We start from the raw sequence: 15,161 nt of genomic DNA, 5'->3' as shown, positions 1-15,161 counted from the left end.
GCCGGGAGGCTGGCATCTCAAGCTGGGAGGCCCTGCTGGGCGTCCAGCATCATTCAGATGTTGTTCGGTGAAGAAAATAGGGTCCTCGCCTCAAATTACTTTACTGCCTCTTTGGGCAATGTAATACATACTAAAAATACCGACAAACTTGAGACCCCTGAGAGCTACAGATCTTCCCGGTCTAGACTGTGAGGGAGACCATTAGTGCTGTGGATACGGAGGGACGGGATTAAGAGATTTTCCCTCCTGAAGGACAAGCTTTTGCTGTGTTTCCTGCACTGAGAGTAAGTCACTCCCCAGGGGCAGCGAGGAAGGACCCGCTAATGCTGAATGAAGCAAGCCCGTTTGAGATTTTTATGGGATGCTGAATAAAGGTGAATTTATCTCTGTGTTTCTCCCAGGGAGAGACTCGAGGTGCCGTGGCTTTCTTGGGGATCCTGAGGCAAAGTCACAGGGAACAGCCTGGCCTGAGAGGCTGGGGGGAGGAGAAAGGCATATTCAGGCACTAAAATCCAGCAGGGGTGGGGCTGGGACGGGACGGGAGCAGACACCAGGGCATGGAATATGGGGATGGAGACTGTGAACAGAGCATGTCCCCTCTTCCCCCTTCTGCCCTCACACTGGGCCCCTTGGCTACTTCCCTCAGTGAAATAGGAAGTGATGGGGTGGTGACACCGAGGGCCTGGCTCCTGCTGCTGCGTGGGCATCCCGGCACACTTGCTGGCCCTGAGTCATCCGGGAAGTGAAGGCGTCTCTTCCGACCTCATCTCCCACCGTGGCCTCAGGCTTCTGCGGTGCAGGAAATGCCTGGTCTCCCGCCAGTCTGAAGCTACGAACGAGACTGGCGGCAGTCTGTACGGATTTGGCAGAGGGTGGAAGCTGATTTACTAGAGCTGATAGGAGGGGAGAGAGTAGGAATCCGAAGATATTATGAGGGGGTTTAGAGGATGCTGTTAGCACACTGAGGCACAGCCTTTATCTTTAAAAGTTGCAAAGAGCAATTAGCACCATCATCCCCCAGATCAGCTTTGAGAGCACTGTCCCAGATGCGGTTCTGTGTGGAAGCAAAAAAAAAAAAATCTATCAGCGAGGCTGACTTGGTTTTTTGTTTGGGGATTTTGTTTTTGTTTTGTTTTTTTTGATTGAAGTAGAGTTGATTTACAATGTTGTATTAGTTTCAGGTGTACAGCAAAGTGATTCAGTTGTACATATGTGTATATCTATTTTCCAGATTCTTTTCCATTGTAGGTTATTACAAGATACTGAATGTAGTTCCCTGTGCTAGACAGGAGGTGTTTGGGATTAGCAGAAGCTGCCTTGTGTAGTGGGAAGAGCACAGGTTTGGGGGCCAGGAAGACAGCTCTGTGTTCAGATCTTAGCTCTGGCATGTACTGACTCTGAGGCTTAAATCCTCAGCCTCAGATTTTCCCTACAAAAGCAGGATAAAATTTTCTTGCCAGGTTGATTTAGAACTAAGCGGCAATGTGTATAAGATACCATACAGCAGAGAGTCTGGCACCCTAGAATATAGTAGGTGCCTAATTAATGTTTCTTGTTTTTCTCAGAAGAGTGAAGACGCATGTATTTAGTTAGGTCATGGGAAATTAGAATGGTGGGAAAAGTCAGCCGTTAAAAATGAAAATGGGCTCTCCAGAGATGTGACCATGTCCCTGAGGTTTTTCACCTGTGATCAGAATTGTCCACGACCATTTTTAAGGGCTGTAATTTAAGGTAAGAAGAGACCATAGGCTACCTCTGTAGAAATTCTAGAATTTTTACGTTGTGCTTCTGTTTACTTGTAGTCAGGGTTAACGCTGTGAAGTTAGGCTGGCTTGACTGTGTGTGATAATTAGGGGCAGAGAAGGCATGGAAGATGGGAGCCTGGAGATAATCCCTGTGTCTCATTTTAGCCAATAGCAATTCTTCTCCTACCAAGTCTTCACCGGGACTGCTAACAAGGAGAGGAAAATTGACTGGCTTGAGTTTCTTCACCTCTCATTCTCCCCTGCTTATCCTCCGTGGAGGTGCTAATGAACAGTGAAGTGGCCACAAAGGTGAGCTGCTCGGGGAGGAGAGGCAGAAGGCTTAGCGCCTCCACCCCCCGGATGGTGGGTTTGAATCATTGAACTAACTCCTGAGAAAGGACCAACAACCCCTGCAGAGTCAGAAGCTACATTAACGCGTTAGAAGCAAAGCTTTCCTTTTCAGGTTCCATTTTCAATCCGGTGGTAGATATTTCAGGACACTACTCACTGATGTTGGGGTGCTGTGAAGGAGTTAAACCATCCTCACCTCCTCCTCGCCTCTTCAAGTCGCAGGAGGGAATCAGAGAAGCCGAATCGACTTCTCTGAAAATAACGACCGTGGAGATTGCTTGTCCAAGCTCCAACCTTGGGCTACTCCCTAAACTGAGCCACAGGGATGACCCGTGTTTCGACCTTTGCCCAGACGAGGCCAGTCCTGGTGAGGGAGAGGTATTTTATTATCTGCCTTAATTTAGCCACTATGTGGAGAAGCACTGTAACGTAATGAATGCCTGGGTGCTCGCACGTTGGTGTTCACCCCAGTCACCGACAGGGCTTTGAAAAACCGCCTGTGGGGCCCTTCCCCTAGAGTTACTAATTTACAAGGTGTGGTTGGGACCAAGAATTTGCAAATCTAAAAAGTTCCCAGCTTCCAGGGACCGCATCTTGAGAACCACGGGAGTCACGGATAAGAGGTTGAGCTCTGGAGTCAGACACCCGGTCTAACCCCCAACACCTCACCTGATGGCTGTGTGACTGGGCGGATAGAGCAGGCATCCTCTCTTGGTACCTACGTCTCCTCGTTGGTACCCTGGGGATACTGTTACCTCATAGGGTTGGAGCATTAAGTGAAGTAGCACATGGTAAGCCCTTAGATTATTGCCTGCTGGAGGGGAAGTGTTCCGTGTAGACCAGCATGACGCAGTTAGAGGTCCCTGTAATAACAATGAAGGAGTGGCTGACATTGACTGAGCACTCCCTGTCTGCCAGAGACCGGCTAGCTGTTCACAAGTACTATCCCATTGGATACCCACAAGCCTCTCTTCCTTTTATCCCTCCCGCTCCTACCCACCTCCCATCCCCTCTTGCTCTTCATAATCAATACAGTAACAACGTTAATAACATTCTAAAGACAAAAGCAAGTGCACGTTTGTTTTTCTAGAGCGTGCCCTCCCGGAATGTGGCTCCTTGAGGACCCCCCCCGTCCCGCGGCACGGCGTCCCAGCCCGGTACCAGGCACGCAGCCGGAGTTTGGTGAACGTTTATTACACGAATCTCGTCATCCTGACACTTCAAACTGGATTTATCCATCCGGGTCCACTTCTGGTCCTTCATCCTGTCCTGCTTCTCTTTGACGGACGCATTGCTGAGTTTACCCTCTGTTCTTTCTCCCCTCCGAGGGCGGGCACCCTCACACCCAGGCCAGGTGAGCCCGCCAGTCATCTGCCAAGCTCCCATCTCCCTGGCCGCTACGTGGACTACCTGTCAACAGCTATTAAACAGGTTCTCCCTGGGACAAGGCCAGGTGTCCTGGAGAGCCTCCAGGAAGCATGTGGGGAGCTGGTTGGGAAGAGTGGAGCCCACACCCCTGAGGATCCTGGGAGTGAGAACTGGCCATGGGAAGCCACCCTGTGCTCTCCGACCCAGCAGAGTTGGCGCTGGTCTGCGAAGCCCTCCCTCCTCCCCCCACCCACTTGCTGCGAGTCAGCCCGACTCTTGGGCTGGTGGGGAAGGTGGTTGTCAGGGGTCACCCGGCTACAGTCGGTTGAAACTCGCAACTAAACTGTGACTGCCTCCCGTTCACAAGCCGGTCAGCTGCCTGCGTCTCCAGTTACTCTTACAGCTCAAGTTTCCCCCAGGCAGGTCCTGATCCGGGTTGGTTTTGCACAGTTGATGTGGCCAGGGCTTAGGTGAGGTGTAAGATTTCTGTGTACAGCCTTCCTCGCCGGCAGCACCTGGAAAGGGAGCGTGTTCTGAGGGTCGGGGAGGAAGTTTCCTTCCACGCACGCATGTCCCTGGCTCTTCAGTATTCAGAGCCCATTGCAGAGAGTGAATCAAGGCTGGTCAGCACTGGGGGAATGTATCCCTGGGTGGGAGAGAATCTGTAACCTATATGATGTTTCAAGGGTCCATTTTCTCATTGTTTCGCATTGCTTGACCCGTGGCTGGATGTCCCATAGACATTGCTGGTGAGGCTGCTGTGTGCCGGGCACCCTGCTACCTGCTAAGAGGGGCTGGGGAGTGGGACATGAAGGTGGGCCAGACCTGTCCTTCAGGAAGCCTTTATTTCTGCTCTGTGTATCAGTAGTGGGTTGAGTTGGTGCAAGAATGAAGGGTTGGGGTAGGGGAACCTGAGAAAGAATGGTAAGTCTTGGAGAAGTGGAAATAAAGTCTTCGCTGGGAAAATGGTTAAGACAGTTCGCGAAGGTATTCATAGTAGACGTGTATCTAGATGTGGGACTTGTCTGGCCGTGTGGTCCATGCACAAGACCTCGGCAGCCCTTCCCAAACTGCTTTTGCCCAGGCACTTTGCATCAGCACGAAGCTGTGTGGGGGAGACCATCCTTACCATAAGTCACCAAGGTTTCAGGTGAACCTGGTCCTCCTGCCCTTGGGTTCCCCACCTTTCCATCTGTGGAGACTGGACATTTATGACCGCACATTTCTTCTGTCCTGAACTGGCCACCCCCCACCTCTCTGCCCATTTTCCTCATCGGGTTCACCATTGATCAGATCACATCTTTTCTCCAGGAATCGGCAGAGAGCTTTTAAGACTTACATTTCTTTTTTTTTTTTTTTAAACTCAACACCTAGTCTGGTGCTAAATACGTATCATACTGTGAATAGGTATGGAAGGGATTGGTCAGACTTCCAAGTCTGAGCTGCAGGAAAATTCTTTTTTTTTGCCTTGTACGTTGCTTAACATGAGAAAAGGTACCGGGAAGACTTGGCAGTCCTGAGAGTTTCTCTGGAGTGACATTTGCCTTAGTAAGTGTTGACCTATTTTGTAACAGTCCAGGATGGGGGTTTCCCTTTTACCTACGATTTCAACCAGTGACGTGCGTTTAAAGTTCCATCCCAAAGGCAATATATATTTTTTTAAATTTCAGAGGAGGATTTGAAGACTAAATGACGGCTTCCTCCTCTTTGTCCCACAAGACTCACATCTCCTCTCATCCCTTAGCTGGATGGTTTTGAGTGTGCATTGCCTTCCCTATGGCTCCCTTTAGCCGCCTCCAGGGTAGGCAGGAGTCGAGTCTTCCCACTTTCGTGTGCAGAGGATCCACAGTGCCGCTCGCCGGCGCGTAGTGTGTGCTCAGGAAATGTTTATGAACTTGAGAAGTGGCCTCAAGAGAAAAGCACTCGAGAAGTGATCAGATGGTTGGATAACTTGGCTCCTGAGGGTTCTTAAGGGCGTTCCAAGTGGCAGAGGGGTATGCTTGGGACAGGAGCTGGAGGGGCAGAGGGGAGAGCAGCTGGACCCGGAACCCACAGTAATTTCCTTGGGAAACATGCCTGGGTGTTGCTGGATGTGGGGGAAATGATCCACGTGTTCAGGATCCCCGACCACAGGGTCATATTGGGCACTCAGCGTGCACACAGCTCACGTGGTGGATAGGAACAATTAAAAGTGATGTGATTCTTTACAAAGTGGGGAGATCATAGATAAACACATGCTAATTTAAAAGTATGAATCAGTTAAAGATTAAGCCCGTGAGCACCCAGGCTAGAGAGAGGAAGACAGACTCCTGCTGTGTGCCCGGCGTTGTGTAATACCGGGGTAGGAGTCCCCGCCCCCCACTCCACGACTTCGTTTAATCTGCCCAGCCTTCCAAAGTAGGCATCTTTATCTCCACTTCACAGACAAGGAAACTGAGGTTCAGGGGCCAGATCACTTGTGCCAAGTCACACAGCTAGTAAATTTCAGTGCCAAGGTTCAAACTTGTGATCAGATCAGGGGAGAGAGGTTACTCTGTGTTGTGGAGGTGGGTGGGAGACAGGCTATGTATGGGCAGGGGGAGAAGGACTATGAGGAGCCCTGCGGAGGCAGCCTGCCTGTGCATCTAAACAAACAGCACCTGCAGGACAAGCTGCTGAATGTGGGGTTTGACTCCCAACAGGGAGCCTGGTATGGAAGGAACCTGGCGTGACACTGACTTGCGTGCATCCCACGGGCTACGGGGGCTGTTTGTCCTCATGCACAAGCCCCCTGCATGGCTCTCAGAAGTACTTTTGTGACATGGGCACCCCATAAACCCATCTTTTTTTGGTAGAAGAGATAATTAGTTTTGTTTGTTTGTTTGTTTAGTGAAGGTACTGGGGATTGAACCCGGGACCTCTGCATGCTAAGCTCGCACTCTACCACTGAGCTGTACCCTCCTCCCCACAAACATATCTTTTTCTTTTCCGTAAATCCATCGTTTAGGATCCTCTCCTCAAAAGGACAGTGTTGCTGGGGGCATCCTGTCCTATCTGTGGTGTCCAAGTTCCTCCTCCCTCTGCTCCGTGTCACATGAAGTCACTTAAGAGGAATAATAATCCTGAAAACTCAGAGAATAAATCAGAAATAAGAAGGACTAAGAAAATACAGCCTCCAGCCTACTTGGAGCTGGCTTTCCAGTTAAGAAGCTTGATGAAAAGTGCGGGGAATAAACCTGATTTACATCATTAGGAAAAGCGACGGAAGCGGGGTAGCGAATGGTCTGTCTCAGCAGCATCACACGGCGGGGGTGAAGCCGTCGGGCCCCGCAGTCCGCAGGTGTGCAGAGGGTGCTCCGACCAGGTGCCCCTCTGACGCTCCGTGGGAGCGGACCCTCCAGAAGCAGGTGCCTCTCTGCCCAGTTATGAGGCTCGGTGAGACATGACTCAGTACATGGGGCCTCTGTGAAGACTTCTCTTGCCCATTGACTCTTTATTCAAGCTGGATGTTCGTTCAGCCCAGAGAAGCAAATTCAGGACGGTGATACCCTGGCAAGCGCTAGTGTGTCTCACAAGAGAACAGTCTGCACCTTACAAGATTGGGTTCACGTACTTTGTGGTAAAAGAGGAGACGGGGCTAGTCTTGAGGCTACTTGGAGATGCCCTTCAAAGTTAAGATTATGACAAGTTTCACTGTTGAATTGGATCATAGACATTTCTAATTAAAGGAAATCATGTCAACGTATTGATTGCTTATTAAATATTTAAACCACTTTAAAAGGTTTTTTAAATGGAGTGTTTTAACAGAGTAACCAGCGACCTGCTCCTGACGTCGTCTTCAGCCACAGGCTTACCTAGTGGTTTCACAGTTGCTATCGATGCTTATTTACAATTTAATGTTCTACTTCTGGCATTGCTGAATATCGAAATAGGAATGTGTAGTGCTGTACATCGGGCTTTCGAGTTGACAGGACACCTTGGCACACGCTGTCTCTTACTTTTTGATGGCCCTGTGACATCCCACGGACCTGATCGGCAGCAGTTTGAGGTTCTGTTTCTAAACTGAGTTCTGCTCAAGTGTGGGAAGCCACTGCAGTCGACATGAACTAGCTTTAGCCTTATCACTGCTTCCTGCTCGGGCAGGTAAGAGCGGCTAAAGGAAGGAGCAGTTGCCAAATGGCCAGGTGTGCCAGTTCGTGGCCCAGAAGGGGCAGTTGTGTGTTGAACTTTGCCCGTGTTTTCCGGATTTTATCTCATCTCTGGGTGTGCCCATGAGTGCTGTCCTGTGGGTGGGCACATCAGTATCAGAGACCTGTTCGAAGGCTTTGTGCCTTTAACCAAAGGCTCCTTCTGCCATCTTGGAGCAGGTGGGAGTGGGGTTGCAGACCAGTAGGTATGGGTTCATGCCTACTGACGGACTCCCCCAGGGTCTAAGAGGGGTGCCCCGCGGCAACCTGGACCATGCTAGTTTCCTTTCCTATTGGTGAGACTGCCCGTAGTTGGAGGACTTCTCGCCTTGACCTTGAGGCAGTCTCAACATGGCCGACTCACACCGTGGGTTAGATAGTGGCCTTTGAACTCTTGGTTCATACAATCTTGACCTTGATTAGATACCATCTTGACCTCAGAAAGAACTGTGCCCTGGGCTGCTGTTTTATCAGGATTCTCCTCTCCACAAAGTAACTGATGTCTTTCAAGATTTTTTTTTTTTGGACCTCACACACCTGAAGTTGAAGGTCATCTCCTTTGTTGTGAAAAAAAGAATCATTTTTCCCTGTGATGTGCTGGTTGTGAGGGTTAAGGCAGGAAGGCTAGCTGTCCTGGGTTCTTTCCCTTGGGTCTGTTGTTTTCTTGTTTGTTTGTTTTGCTGATTCACAAAGGCACTTAGTTTCCCTCTCCTACTTTTTCTAGATTTGCAAACTAGAGAGGGGAGTTCCTGCACATCTATGTGCTAGTGGGGGATTTTCCTGTGCAAGTGAAAATGAATATTGATGCAACCACAAGACTTGCCACCAGCTTTGGGGGTGCGTTTTACTCCCTCTGGAGAGAGACCAGCAGTAATCACAGAAACACAGCACTTGACTGTGACCTCATGTTTGACAGCTCTTCCCTTCCCATCCTTTAAAACACACTCCACCATTTAAGGATCCAGCAACAGGCCTTTGGCAAAGCCTGTGGCCTCCGTGTGCCTTTGGGATGGCGGTGAGAAAATTCTGTCCCTCCCTCCCTTCCTGATACCTTGGCATTTGCGAGGTGTCTGGAAACAAAAGTGGCAGGAAAGCAGCGTAACCTGCCTGACGAGTCTTGTACAAACAGAGGACGTCCAGTACGGCTCCTGGTCTGGAATTGCTAAACTCGAAGAGGCCTATTATAGTGCGTACAAAGGCTGAAGTCACTCGGGCCCCCGAGAGCTCCCAGGAGGCCCGCGTGGAGGCAGGACCCAGAGTCCTAGGGACTGAGGGTCCATCACAGCCCTAGGGGAGAGCTGAGTGCAATGACTGTGGACTCTTTGGTGAGGCGGGGTGGTCACATGGGCTGGCCAGGTTGCTGGTGGACACTGGACAGTGTCCTCCTCTGCTTCTAATGGCCCTGCCACTTCAGGTTCTCTAGACTCCATCCTGCAGGTGCAGACGGTGGTGTTGGCACCTGTCTCCACTCAAGAACGTGGGGAAGGTCGTGCGCTTGATTTGGTTACCCCCTTTTGCTTTGGCGGGTGCGACAGTCAGCCCGTTAGACTGGAAATGGAAGGAACGAGGTGCCCTCAGTGGGCTGCCATGTGTCCTTCCCTAGAAAATGACTTGTTCAAGCTGTGCTTCGAGGAGCTTAGAGATAGATGGTGGAAGAACCCCTTTCCTGCGTGTGTGGAGAGGCAGCTTTAAGCCATTCTTGTGAGCAGGGGCCCACGGACGTGCTCCCGGGTGGAGCCCCGCCTTGACTCCCTTCCTCTCCACCCCCTTCCAGGCCGAGCGCCTCCTGTGCATTTGGTGACGCAGAAAAGGGGAAAGTGAGGTTGGCTTTGTGGCCCTGCTCTTTGTGTTTGGGAGGCCCTGCCTGGGAGAAACGATTTTCATGTGAGGTTTCAGGTTAGAGTGGCTCTCGTTCTCCAGAGAAATCAGGAATTAGTCCCCAGACCGGTTTTTGGTCTGGAGGCTACCGTGATGAATAAAATGAAAGATACTCTCCTTATTCAGTACTCTATTCTCAGCACCTGTCACAGTGTTTCGTGACAACAGAATTTTTTAATGGAAAACACAACTAGATGGATGAATGAATGGGTGCTACTTAAGTGCAAGTATTTATCTTTCTAATCTGGTGGTTTTCTACTTGCCCAAAATCACAGGTGGCGAGAACTGAGGATACTTATGGAGAAAAATGAGGGCTCTTTGTTTCTCCACAGTATTTCTATCTGACAGCAAGAGCTGGCTACACGTTAGAGGTCTTCGGGGGTTTTGAAATTCCCCAGTTATTCTTGAGAAGAGAGAATGATTTTTTTTTCTACCTTCTTGACCAATAAGGAAAAGCAAACTTTAGAAAAACATGGGACGGAACAGGAAGTGTTGAGGGGTTTAGTCATACTTGTTAGGTATGAAAAAGCCCCATTGCCTTCTCATATTGTTTCTTTTATGGACTTAACACTTCCTACTTTGAGAATACCTTCCTCCCCAAGGGCTCAAAGCTCTTTGCAGTCATTAATCTTCATTCTTCTTCTTTTTGTAAAAAACTTGAAATGTTAACTGCCATTTAGCTGGTGTCATACCAGCTGAAATGTCCAGCTTAATGCATTTTATCTGCCTGGGTCCATTAGCGCAGCTGAGGCTGTGGCTGTACTGAAGGCAGTAGGGGACCAATTTGTTCCGGTTTCTCTGGGACTTTCCTGGTTTTAACCCTGAAACCCCATATCCCAGGAATCCACTCAATCCCAGGTCAACCGGGATGGTCATCCAAGGTGACCAGGCAGGTGGCCCTGCATAAGGAGTCACCCTTCCACCTCCAAGTCCTAACCTTCAACCCAGCCAGCTGTCTTAGAAATGACCTTGACGGTGGTATGCGAACAGTGCAGTGCACACCTTGAATGCCACTCAGTAGAGGAAGATTCCAAGCACACAGCCGTGGAGTGAGGGAAATGTGAGATCAAGTAGGGATATATCTGTGTGTCTCCAAGGTAAAATTTCTGGTTTCTTTCTTGCTGTCTCTCTGTCTACCCTTTTCCTCTTTACGCCAGTATGTGGTAAGGAACGAAAACAAGAACTGGTCACTACCTGATTTCTGAAACAAGAAGTGTGACTGCAGATCCTTCTGTTGGCCTCAGATTTTTCATCTGAAAAATGAGGACGCTGGTCACGATTTCTCGGGCCCCTCCCTGCTCAAGTGTACTGTGAGGAAAGAAGCAGGAAGCAGAAAGCAGGAGAGGCTGGCGAAGAAAATGGACTGCGTCTCCTTCAGGACAGTCTGCTCGCAGGAGCACAGTGTCCTTTAAGTGCAAGTCTTTCCACGTGCTCAGGCCACTTCCATCCATCATATACCACCCCATCTTCTGCCATCTCACACGATGCTGTTTGAATGCACTTTTTGTCGGGGCCAGGGAGGACATGGATGGCTCTCCCGGTTCTCCCAACACAGACATCCCTGCCTTTTTCTGCCCCTGGAGGTCCTTGAACGACCCTCGCTACTAGGACGCCCTGACACGGGTCTAAATCCATTACTTCGAATGTCAGAATATGCTCTTTTCTATTTCAGTTGCCCAACTCCAGGTTTGCAATCACCTTGTGAAACACCAGAACTTTCTAAAATATTCTAATATATATTTTTTTACTCTTCTCCCTGAGTCTATGGGACCACTTTTCCTTTTGCCAAAGATCTTTGCTCCTCATTTTGGGGGAGAAAATGTATAGAGTCTTGGCTTTGGAATCAGGCATACCTTGATTCAAACTCTAGCCTCATTTGTTGTGTGACATTGGAAAAGTGACTTCTCTAAGTTTGCTGACACTCGGTTTCTTCATTTATGGAACAGAAAGGTACCCCATCTTAAGTGTCTGGCACGTAGAAGGCACTGAATGTATTTGATTTACCTCTTTCTTTGTCCTTAGCTTTTTCCCCTTCACTGTGCTGCCTGACACATCACCTTGTTTCCATCCTGTCCCTTCTGTTTAATTTCAGAGGTTATAGACAAGATGTATGTTACAAGTAGAGAAGAGTTAAGTGCACAGTGAGTGGGTCCTGATTGCGTAAGTACACTAGGCCCTCCTCCTGACAACTCACATCAGGCTACACTGCCCCTGAGTGGTTATGGAACCAACTGGGGAAGCAGTCAGTTTCCTCGATGCGAGAAATGACATGTGCTCGTGATTAAAGCAAGGCAGGCACTTCCCACACCACCCACCCCGTGCTCGATGATACTGAAGACTTAGTCTGTAAACCCAGGGGCAGCTGACACTGGGCGATGGCCCCCTGCACTGATACTTGTAGAGACAGGAGAGAAACCTTTGCTCAGCAGACCACATGGTGCCCCTGTGGTAGCTACTCACATTCTAATCAAGAGAAGAAAGGCATGTCTTCTCTTTGGGCAATAGTGGGTAACAGTGTTGCAGAAAGAACCTTGAAATCTCTCTCCTGGAGTATCTGCCCAATCCAGAGAGATGGATTATCTGCTCATCTCAGGACGTGCAGACCTGCCAGCAGCCACTTCAGCCTGTGGCAGCATCTTTATAGAAACTGAATCTTTTGATTTCCATTTTCCACTGTTGTTTTTCCTGCTGGAAAACAGGTGATTTGCAGAGGCACTTGAAGGTGACAAACTCTCCAATGGACAGTAGTGTTACATGACCACTGTGTCTTATCACACAGTCTTCCGTGTAATTATGTGATATCTTGAGCCTCCCCCAGAGATGGAGCCACCAAGCCATCTCAGAAATCACCACATCCGTGTGCATATCCATCTGTACGTCCTGAAGGTTTACCACAGGTGTTCTGGTCATGGATATTCATTAAGCTTTTTATGCGCCAGGCCCTGTGCTGGGTTCTCATGTATTATCTCCTTCACAGACTTTTGAGCTAGAACGAGCCAGCGCTGTCATTACCCCCACTATATAGGTGAAGAAACTGAGATTTGGGGAGTTTAAGTAACGTTGCAGAGTCACGAAGTATGTGCAGGAGCCAAGATTCAAAACATGCCTGAGTGTCTCCGAGCCATCGCTCTTACCACCACCCTGTCTGCTCAAAAATATTTTTAGAACTGAATGAAGAAATCTCAGGGAAAGGGAAGCCTGGTCCCTAGATTTTAACATCTTTTATGATAACAATACAAAACCTTCCATCTCTTTAAAATGGCATTGCAATGAGATTTTAAAGGGCCCATTCCTCATGTTCTACTGAATGGGCAAGATGTCGTGGTCATTGATGGCACGTGTCCCAAAGGTGGCCCCTTTTGGTGACACTAGTTCCCACTTCTGAGCCTTCTCCTCCCTTCCAGCTCCACGTGTATCAGCGTTTATTTGCTGCGTGGTCCACCCAGCCCTCCGTAGGCATTTGTAGGTCCACCAACATTTGGCAACTTCTACTGAAAGTACCATCCCCCCAGCATCGGCACAGAGCCGGAGTCACTGACTGAATAAGCCTCTGCCTCCTTGAGGCCCGTGTGCGTGAGGGCTCGGGGAGGTGGTCTTTGGAGCCCTTCGTAGTGAGATCAGGGTTGGTGTGTCACCTAACGTGATTTCTAGGGTAGCGTGGGTGGAGTAGAAAGGGGTGGACCCTCACCAGTGCCCAGATGTCCATGTAAATGGGTCTTCTCTGGATTTTCAAAAGTAGTCGCTTGAAAGACAAAACATTTACTTGATTTGTACAGCTCTTGCTTGGTGTCAAGAAAGAAAGGACCTAGGTCTCACTGTCCATAGGCTCTGGGTTCAAAGACTGACTTATTAACATGATGCAAGTTGTGCAACGTTGCTGAACCCAACTTTTTGAGTCTTTAAAATGGGGATTTAAATGTCATACTTTTTTGATTGCAGGGAAATTTAAGTGAAATGTTGTGTATGTCTGTCACATAAGGGTTGACAGTAAATGATACCTTCTTTTTCTTTCTCCTTATTCTTTTCCCCCTCTAGACTTTAAGCTCCTTAAAGAAGACATTTTTTTTCTTACTGATCTCCGTATTTTTAGCACCTAGCAGTACCAGACATGTATCTGTTAAATCAAAGAAAAACCTTTCAGAAAGGTTTTCAGATCATTTATTTTTTTAATTGACGTATAGTCAGTTACAATGTGTCCATTTCAGACCATTTGTTCATTCACTCACCAGTTATTAGTTGTGTATTTGCCATGCATCGGGCACCATGCTTGGGGTGACGCAGTCCACAGCACAAATGTCATCTGTGTCCCCAGTTTCTTGTCATCTAGATGGGAGAGAAACGTGACACAGATAATTAGAGTAATGAACAACTTTGGTCCCTGAGATGGGAACTGAATTTGGGAAATAGCTGAAATCACTTGGTATCAAGTCCAGTGGGTAAGGTTTCCAAGCTAAACTTGAAACTGTTTTTGGTCAGATACAAGAAATAGCAGTAAACTGTTACCTGCGGTTGATTCTGGCATTCCTGAGAGGAGTGTCTCTAGAGTGTCTTTGAGGAATGATGGCAGCATTGGAGTAACTAAGCGCATTAGACAGTATGTGTGTGAGAGGCGGCGGAGCTGATGAGGTGGGGTGACTGGGGAAGATGTTCCGGGAACTCGGAATGACCTGGAATACAGTCGAAAACAAGCCACGTTCACTGGGAAGAGGACAGGAAGTGCGTCCCCTGGAAAGGAGGAGCAGGGGAAGGGCAGTGCTCGCAACACATCCAAGATCTCTGTGTAGACAGCTGGACTTGAGGCTTTGTCCAGAAGTCACTCGATGGCCCTCGGGGGAAACATAGGACAAAAGATGAGTTGGTGTTGGCATCGAGAAAGGTGCTAGGTGAGATTATCTAATGAGGCTCATTCATTCATTTGGTAAATATGCACCAATCATGGCTGTGAGCCCACAGGCGCTGCTCTGGGTACAAGGACAGCCAAAGCCCCCGCTCCAGCAAGTTTTCTGCTAATGACAACCTTCCCTTCCAGGGTCATTGGGAGGGGCTGGGGCTCCAGTGTCATTTGGGGGTGTCTGAGAAGCAGGTGAAGGTGAGAGAGACCCCCAGCCGTGGACGTGGACACAGGAAGATGGAAGTCCAAGCTCCAGCAAGCCATCAACCTTGAAACAAGGAACTGTGCAGAGGCGAGGCCCAGATGCAAAGTCAAGGGCAAGGTCTGCTGAGGACGGCAGTGAGCACGAGCTGGGAGACTTGGCCTGGGCCACAACGACCAGAGGCATGACAGGGAGCCCCCCTGGGGACCCCGCAGCTGAGTCCCTGGGTGGGGAGGGGCTGCTGAAGGCACTGGGCCAGGATGAGAGTTAAAAACCTACAGAAGTTTTCAAAACACCTTTATTGAACTAGAAGGTGTTTGTTGACAGTGGCTTGAAATGAGTGGGATTTTTATTTAGGTTTTAGGATTCTCAGGACCGTGTGGAGGTTCCGACCTGCTCAGTGTTGGTCCTGTAATCTAGGTGGAACCAACTCAGGACCAGCCTTGGAAATCAGACTGATGTATTTTTCTAGTCTGAACCAAGGAAAATACTGCCCGTTCTCTGTTCCCCACCATCTAACGTCTAATGTTCATATATAAAAGGTTATAATGCATATTCTT

General features: G+C 49.0%; 1 protein-coding gene across 6 annotated transcripts in view; it reads left to right on the top strand.

Annotated features, from left to right (window-relative positions):
- Positions 1 to 15,161, top strand: part of ETV6 (ETS variant transcription factor 6) — a 219,180-nt gene that overhangs the window by 64,287 nt on the left and 139,732 nt on the right. For 2 of the 6 annotated variants that reach the window (XM_072954781.1, XM_072954780.1), the window contains exons 4-5: positions 1,911 to 2,054; positions 3,187 to 3,450. The exons of the other annotated variants lie outside the window; for them this stretch is intronic. The gene's annotated coding sequence lies outside the window, so the exon portion shown is untranslated. The remainder of the gene's footprint in view (positions 1 to 1,910; positions 2,055 to 3,186; positions 3,451 to 15,161) is intronic. 6 annotated transcript variants of the gene reach the window in all.

Source organism: Vicugna pacos, chromosome 34 (genome assembly GCF_048564905.1).
Source record: "Vicugna pacos chromosome 34, VicPac4, whole genome shotgun sequence".
Lineage (NCBI taxonomy): Eukaryota > Metazoa > Chordata > Mammalia > Artiodactyla > Camelidae > Vicugna > Vicugna pacos.
Note: the sequence above shows the minus strand (reverse complement) of the source record. Positions and strands in the feature narration are given on the sequence as shown.